Here is a 9,046-nt window from a genome sequence, read left to right on the forward strand (position 1 = left end):
AATAAATTACAAGACCTAACAAGATACAGGCAGATCGCGCGCTCGATCTCAAAGACAAAAATGTATGCTAACCTCTAAAGCATAATGTTGATGATATAATGCTGATCTCTAAGGCATTCGACAAAAGGAAAGAATGATTTCTGAAAAACAACGTGAGATGAAGAACTTCGAGTGGATTATTTTCAAAAATCCACTCGAAGCTCGGGGGCTACACCCATTGGGTGCACCTTCGGTGCACCCAAGGAATCATCATCCCCAAGAGGCAGAATGCTGACTTCTAAAGCATAAGGCAAAACTAAGACAAGGCTGACTTCTAAAAAAGCACAAGTGGAAGATAAAAGTGATTTCTGAGAAGACTTGAAATGAAGACCTTCGAGTAGATTATTTGCAAAAATCCACTCGAAGCTCGGGGGCTACACCCATTGGGTGCACCTTAGGTGCACCTAATGAATTTTGAAGTTCTATAGAGCAAAATGCTGACCTCCGAAGCATAAGCCTGAGACAGAACACCGAATTTTGAGGAATAATAGCAGAAGAAGACAGTAAAAGGTCGTTTTTACCGGATCACTCAAAGTTCAGAAACAGTGGCCCGACAGACTTATTTTCAAGGGATTCATATCAAAATCAAAAAGGGCTGCAAGCTGGACCTAGGATCTTTGGGCCGGTTATTTCAAAATCAACCCAAAGATCAGGGGCTTGTGGGGGACAGATATCCCCTAGGTCCACCGGAAGTGTAAAAGACCTCGCGAAAGGCCCGTGGGCCCAATAATTCGCAAGGTCGTTCCTTCGTGGGCCTGGGGAGGAACGTCTAATGAAGCAGACCGACGCAAATCCAGACGGCTCGACGAGTTTGAACTGCGACCGCAACGGAGACCCGACCTTCCCGCGCAAGGGCCTCATACATCGGAACCGAGCGGGGATAAGTCGGCTGGAATATAGGAAGATAGACTCAGTTAGTTCACTATTACTTAGGCACACGTTGTTATCATATCCGCATGTAACGCCCCACGGTCGAGTATATAAGGCCTAGGGGGCACCCCCTCAAAAGCATCTCACCACTCAGCCATCCACCTGGTTCTCTACGTTTTCGACAGTAGAGAACCTCCCTATAACCTACCACATAAAGTACTCACGCCAGGACGTAGGGTGTTATGCATCTCAAAGCGGCCCGAACCTGTACAAAATTGTCCACTGCCTCTCGTGCATTAGCACGAACCATCGAGCTACAGTCGGTAACACCGTCCTACTCCAAAAAGCACCTCGAGGGACAACCCCGGGTGCACGGTCGGACCCAAAACACCGACAGATACCAGCTGTGGCAGAACCTCCCAAGTTATTGGGCCCACATGCACCTGCCGTTGTCTCAAAGACCTCAGACAGCTATGCATGTGCACCAGATAACTTAACAGGATCTATCCGAGTGCCCCAAGGACATCGGATAAACCACTTACAACCAGGACCGTAGGATTAAGTAAACACAAATCACACACCAACATTTTGCAGCAGAATTTATTATTACCAAATTTTACAAGTTACATCAAGTTTTACAATGTACATGATCGAAGTGATTACAAAAGTGATTCAAAGAAATAACTTTGAACTGTTATAAATTATTTATAGTTTTGAAATATATGCCAGCTCAAGTGACCATCCTCAATAATAAGTATAGAAGAGTTACTTAGACTTATAAGAAGGTCGTGCCCACCGGCGCTTAACACCATCCAAAGCAGCACAAACCTAGTACCTGCAACAACATGGGTTTGAAAACCCTTAGTACGAAGTGTACTTTCGCAAGTCTTACCCGTGAAAGGAAAAAGACTCTCAAGGATATGCTGGCTGATTAGGAATCAAGGTATGGCTTATCAAGAATCAAAGACTCTGTTTGCAGAAATGCTTACTAGCACTACTACAAAACATGTTATATGAGACGGTTAATTTTGAGTTCTTAAGACGCTTATGAAGTGTCCAAATTTGATGGAGTCGTAAAAGATGTTCCACATTTAAGATGATTATAAACCATCTTAAAAGATATTATATAAGACAATTTTTAATTTATAATCGTCTGTAAAAGGTATTTGTTTAAGTCATTTTATCCGATAAACCGTCTTAAATTATATATTTGTTTAAGACACTTCTTTTAAAGAACCGTAGAGAATACAAATATTATAAGTCATAAAGTATTTATCAAACTGTCTCGAATATCCTACAATAATAGACGATTACAATAGGAAAACCATCTTATTTAGATGACTAATACTGGACGTTTTAGAAACTGTCTTATTTAGGAGATTGATATTAGACATTTTGGTGACCGTATTATTAAGATTTAAACGAAATGACTTACACGACAGTACATTCTTCAATTTATAATCATTTTTTCAGATATCACGTTATAATAATTTGAAAGAGAAATATACATACACATATATTGAACAACATTATAATTAATATAATATAAATAAGTACCTTTCAATATCTCATAAATAAGCATTGTCAAACAACTCATACATAAGTGTACTCTAAATCTAAACTAAAATACAACTGTTTGCACTAATGTTAAGCCTAACTTTACATGAATTTAAGTCTCCACACTTTTGCGGCCACCAAATTTAAATTCCATTCTATCTTTTCCTATCTTTTCGTGTACAACAAATAGGAGAAAACTAGACATAGCAAAAAGCTCCAAGCAGCACGTTCAGAGAACTTATGCGTTGGCAGCAGCCTGGGCAATGAAATCGCGCCTCCTCTGCTCCTCGATGATGCTGAGCTTGATACCCCTGCCCTTGGGCAGGCTCACCCACGGCTTGTTGCCCTTGCCGATGGTGAACACGTTGCCCATCTGGGTGGCGAACTGGTGGCCCACGGAGTCCTCGACATGGATGGTCTCAAAGCTGCCCTTGTGTTTCTCCCTGTTCTTGATCACTCCTACACGCCCGGTGTTCCTCCCGCCGGTCACCATGACCACGTTGCCGACATCAAACTTGATGAAGTCCATGATTTTGGTTTTCAGGTTTTCCCTCTCCAATATCTGTTGGATTGCCAGGAAGCTTTATGCGGTAAATTTTCTAAAACAAAATTTGCAGCGTTAAGCATGAAAATGACATCTGTTTTAATCATGTGTACACAGAAATAGCACAATGTTGCTAAACCTGAGCATTTGTTGCATGAATCAGTGTAGAAATCTTGATAAGAAACTACTTATATATATCACACATTATTTGGTAAAAGATTCTTTTGTAGGAGTGTAACCTGAGGAAAGCATTATTTTTATGACATAGTTGACTCAAAGTGCAACAACTCCTAAGCTTACTTATTAACTAGAAAGAAAACAGATAACTGAAGGCTTGATATTTAACATTATAATATAGGCTACATAACAATGTCAACCAAGCCAATCCTAATAACTGGATTTTTCATATAACTTCATTTACCAAATCCAAAAATTCTGGAAATGAAATAAGTAAAAATTCAAAACTCATATAACTCTTCTATTTTCTGCATGGGTTGCCCAGGACTTGTGACTTCATGTGTTATGCAAAGGCAAGTGAATCTTTAAATTTTATTTGACAAGTACCTCATCATACTTTTCACCACCTTTGACAAGAACGGAATAATATGTCTTCTCAGTTGCTCCATTTCTGGTTGGAGCTTCGACCTCATTAATGAAAGCAACTCGTAGTGATGGGTTCCTGTGTAATTTACAAGTTAGCTGGGTTGGAGCAAGCTTACTATGTAGGTATACTGGTATAGAGCATTAGCTTCTGTACATTATCATGAGACTGAGGATATTCTGATAGCGCCTTTTTTCATTTAAATCCTTTGATTTCTTTTGCATGCCATAAACTTGACATGAGACAACATAGGTGAATTTGATATCAACAATAGCTTGTGCCATTTCAATATCAGATTGCAACCCTTGGTAGGATCCTATTGGTCTGTCTTGGTCAACTTTAGCTACAAAAAATAAACATGTAATCAAAGATATGATGATAAACATGGTTTGGAAAAAGAAAAACATGGACACATTGATCTTACCAGGATCTGTCATATCTTGAAGGCATTGGATTTCAAGTGCCTTTCTGTAGTACATCATTCCTCTTACTAGGAAAAAAAGTAGTTTGGGAAAAAATGGAAAAAAAGAAGTCAGAGAACAAGTTATATTTTGATGAATCACAGGATTGCACTACTCATTTTACCTGTTCTGGTGAGAATTTGACCCCTATAAGACGCCCAATTACAGATCTCATCCATCATTTCTTTAAGTTCTTCTTCATCCTTCAGTTTAAAATCTATCTGCTAAAGGAAGTTCCTAAATTCATCTATGGACACACAAGAGTCATGGTGAATCATTTCCTAAAAGCTTTAATAAATATCTCACAGTTTTATGTCTAGTATTTGCAAAATACCTGGATATATTTTCCGTAGGTAGAACAGTATTGATATACCATCCTCATTTTTCCTATGAAGATCTTCTGGTGAAAAGAGCACCTCCTCTTTGAAGTATGGAGTTAAAACGCTGGTGCAAAAGCAGAAAACAATTTTAAAACTATTAAGAAAGTGTTATAATGTAAAAGAATGATTTGGAATAAATATGCTTGCTCTGAAAGCTACTGCTAAAACCTGGATAACATTAAGTGATGCAAAAAAGGGAGTTCAAGCCAGCTAGATTGCCTACCTGAAGGACATCATGCTACAGACAAGTGGTGCCCTTGGCATTCTCATAAAATGTGAGTTTGCAAAAAAGGTGATCCTAATGTGCTCTACCTCACACCTCAAAATTCCTCACAAACAACATTGACAGAACTAATCGACTAATTACTTAAAACACTAAATTTCCATTCACATCACTTAAATACCATGTCTCAAAATAGAATCGATTCAATTATACAGTACATATCTTGTGCCTTAAACCTAAAATTCACAATAAATAGAACGTCTACATCCTGAACACTACGGTGCCTAAATCATGACATACCATAGAGGCATATCACCATACACCTCAAACCAAACTCTGTTACACGACGTGTTTACTCCACCATCACGAACCCCATTCCCATTAGACATACATGTTTACCTAAGCACTCCTCGCATCATTTCTACCTTAGACCTAGGTTTCCCAAGCCACGGCTACTTCACCCATATGAACTCAACCGCTATATTGCATATAACGAGATATTTCAATAATACTAAAAACAACCATAATATCGCAAAGCAAAAGAGGAAGGAGAATCCTTTCCTCAACATTTAAGATCCCGGCTTAAACATTTCATCAAACAAACAGCACACGATACACTAGTTTTCTCCATCATCACTAACCCCCCTTTCATCCTCACCCTACAGCACAATACACACATGGACAAAACAGGCAAGATGAGAAGGATCACTAGAGCAAAACACAACACGTATTGGTAATATGAGAAGAAAGGAAAAGAGTGCCTGACATTGACAAAGAGATCAGAGGGCAACGATTTGGTCCAGGAACGGTTGATGATGCTAACAGGGGAGACCGAGCATCAACGACTAGATGGCCACAACAAAAAGCAACGCGACAAGGTGGTCCGAGCCTGACACCGGTTGAGTAGGAGCTGGGAACTGGCGACCACCAGAGCGCAGCAGGGCGAAGAGAGGAGGAGCAGCAGCTGCTGGCGACGACCCTAAAGAAGGGCGAGTCGGCAAGCTTGCAGTGGACAACGGCGTGTTGGACAGAGGGCGCCATGATGGCCTGGGCTGAAGAACGACGGCCAGATGGGGAAAACAGAGAGGCGACCAAACATAGGGAGGCGGAGGAGCTGAGAACTGGTGTCGAGGGGATGGAGGTTCTGTGCAAATCCCAGGGCGCGGCTTGAAGTGGAGGTCGAGCGCAGCCATGGATGGAGAGGAGCAGGGGCACGATTCGGCGAGGTTGCGGCACAGGGGGCGCGACGAACGCCGGAGCTGGGGGAAAAGCAAGGGCGTCGAGCAGGGGCGAGCTCCATGGCCGGAGGCTGAGGCGATCTCGAGCAAGCAGGGAAGGATCTCGGCTGGAGGAGGAAGATGGGGAGGATGGCTGGGGATTGAAGATAGGAAGGGGCTGGGCGTCGACCGCCACAATAGAGGATGAGGACGACTGCTATTTAGGCGGTGGAGAGGATAAGAAGAAATAGGATTTTCTCACCTTAATTTTCTATTCATTCTCGAAAATGCAAATGCAAACACACATATAAACTCGATTTGGTTTGGATGAAATATACATGGTTTGGACTAAAACGACATAGGAACTAAGCATATTACTATTTCGCAGTTACAAATAGGGAATCAGATTAGTTATAGTTATTTGGCTAGGACTAATTATCTCGGTCCGATTTAGCTCTTGCATCGATAACCTTTGCCATCGGACTCTAATAAATTTATTTGGAACAAAATCGCAAGAGTGAGTTAAGTTTCCAAATTCATATTGGTGTAACCAATGAATTTTACACAACCCCAAAACTCTCCAATTCACGCAACAAATATGTTCTGAAATTTATGCAAACTTTAAGAAGAATCCAGATAGATAAAGATGTAAGCAATGTCAAATGCAGAATAGGCGAAGAAGACTAAGGCACAGAGGCCAGAATTATCACCGATATCTCGTGCTTAAGTCCATAATAATTATCGAACGGGAGATAAACACCTGGGTTGTTACAAAAAGATATTAGAAGAAAGAAGGAATTATTTAGATGCTGGAATTTTTATTCCGAATCTTTGAAGTGGTTGGGTTTTTGAGTTTGACAATGTAAATGTTAAAGCACTGATATATTCAACATAGGATGTATATACCTTACTAAACCCCTTGCTACATAAATGATAGGAATTAAAACAAAATGATGACTTAGGTCTGTTGTGTGACACATTAATGATCGAGTCACATGTGGATTCATTTTACCATCAATATCAAGTTGCAGAGATAAGGTTTACATTTTATATCATGTGTATCATCAAACTAAGCACTATTTACTACGTTTTTTCATAATACGCCGTATCAAAAATATCATACGAATACAGTTTCATACTTAGAAGTATCTAGTATACTCACTAACATCTAAGATAGTTTTTATAATCTATATGACTCTAATAATATCTTTATTTGAGATGGTTTCATATATAAAAGTGTATAATATACTAACCAAAATCTAATACAATTATTGCAATCTTAATGACTCAAAAGATATACTTATTTGAGACGGTTTTCAAGAACAATCCGTCTTAAATCAATATAAGACATTTCTTACGATGTAACTGTCTTAAAACACTTCTTTATTTAAGACGGATCTCCAACCAACCGTCTTACCTTACTCATGACCATATGATAAAAGACGCTTCTATAAAATGCATTGATATCCGTCTTAAAATGCGTGTCTTAAATAAGCATATCTCTAGTAGTGTAGTAGTGGATCCTTAAAATCCATTTTTACTTGTCAAGTTAAGTAAAGTTACCTGCATATATAGTTCTTTCTATCCTAGTTCAAGCACTTGGCCTATACTAGCCATCTTTTTATCATCCCTTCAGTTCACTGGATTGCTACGTGTAGGGCAGTGACCAAGTCTTCATATCCGAGAAGTAACGGCGATCCGAATCGATTAATACCTAGCTAGGAATCTCCAATCACATGACATATGTAGCACTTAACCCTTGCATATGTCAACTCGCCACTGGGTTTCTTAAGACCAGACCGGGTTCATGCCAACCGAGAGCATAGATACACCACCGTCCAGCCTCTTGCCACGGAGGGTACACGCTACTCTCATCATCTCTCGACTCCCATTGCGTGTTGGCCTTTCTGGTATTAGTTTGCCCGAGGCAAAGCTTACCCATGATGAAGCATGTGACCAGTTCAAAGGTCCTCGATCAGCAAGCCTACATCGAGACGGTCCTTAATCGTCTCAGACAGAGGCACTACACCGAGACTTCATTCTCGTGCAAGCCAACTGCCCGGTCTCAGCTTTATTATTTAAACCCAAAGTTTGGTACCTGGTGTGACACCCTAGGTGTCTATTTCGTATTATGTCGGGAGATTTATCCTAATCTTGGATGCTCAGTGAAAATTTCTATTTCTCGATCACATTTATCTCCATTCATCAAGTTACTCATGAATTTTCACCAAGTTTGGAATTATTTGATCTCAAGAACAACCAAATTTGGAGCATGTTAAAGCTTTTGTCTCTTGAAACGAATGCGGATTCGAAAGTCAATCTCATCTCGCAACTCCCGTCCAGACTCATTTATTCGGACTCTCGATAGTTGTTATGTTATCCAATCAGTGTCCGAATCCGCTTTCTCGATAGTCGGTCTACGTCCAAATACTTAATTCGAATCCGCATTCTCCCGCAGGATCTCTTTGTGTGAACCTCTAATTAATTTTTATGCAAATCATCTTGTTATCTTTATGTCATCATTCATCTCTATCTATCAAGTGTATTCTAAAGATTTTTTAAAGTTTGAACCAAATATTTGTGTGAAATTATAAATCCTACGCTTACGTGAGACTGCTCGATTAAGTAAAAGAAAAATTATAAATTCAACCAAGTCATGCCAACTTTCCAAAAACACTCTATATGAACTCTAGAACAAAAGTTATTAAGGGTTCATGTAGAGAAAATACCAAGAAAATGTCGAGAAAATACCCCGATTGCCTTAAAAATATAATTTGAAGCTTTATAATGATGCTACCTTAACCAAAGTGAAACTTCAACTTATATTCAAGATATAAGGTTTGACCTTTAATAAACATTGTAGAACCTGTGTAATACAACAAATTTTATATTTAAACCAAGCCTTGATTCAATTTCTAAGTATATCAAACAATGCCATCAAGACAGAATAAAAATCTGACTTCTGAATTCAAATTCTTCTTAAGTCTGAAATCAGCATCATTCGGGTCGACGTCTCGCGTTCCCAATTTTTTGTTGAACAACTCAAGTTTTCTCAAATACAAAAGTTGTTAATAACTAATAGGGGCACAACATATTAAAAGATGACATTCATCCGATTCCGTTTGACATGCTTTGACACTCAGTTTCCCAAGTT

General features: G+C 39.5%; 1 pseudogene across 1 annotated transcript; it reads right to left on the bottom strand.

Moving 5' to 3' along the window:
- Positions 1-2,500: 2,500 nt before the first annotated feature.
- Positions 2,501-6,067, bottom strand: LOC103653449 (callose synthase - 40S ribosomal protein S4 pseudogene; annotated as a pseudogene). Its single transcript, NR_164642.1, has 6 exons — positions 4,407-6,067; positions 4,197-4,319; positions 4,036-4,101; positions 3,768-3,954; positions 3,575-3,689; positions 2,501-3,028 (listed from the first exon to the last, which is right to left on the bottom strand). The product of NR_164642.1 is annotated as a callose synthase - 40S ribosomal protein S4 pseudogene (transcript).
- Positions 6,068-9,046: the final 2,979 nt, after the last annotated feature.

The sequence above is a fragment of the Zea mays genome, chromosome 4, assembly GCF_902167145.1.
Source record: "Zea mays cultivar B73 chromosome 4, Zm-B73-REFERENCE-NAM-5.0, whole genome shotgun sequence".
Taxonomy (NCBI): Eukaryota; Viridiplantae; Streptophyta; class Magnoliopsida; order Poales; family Poaceae; genus Zea; species Zea mays.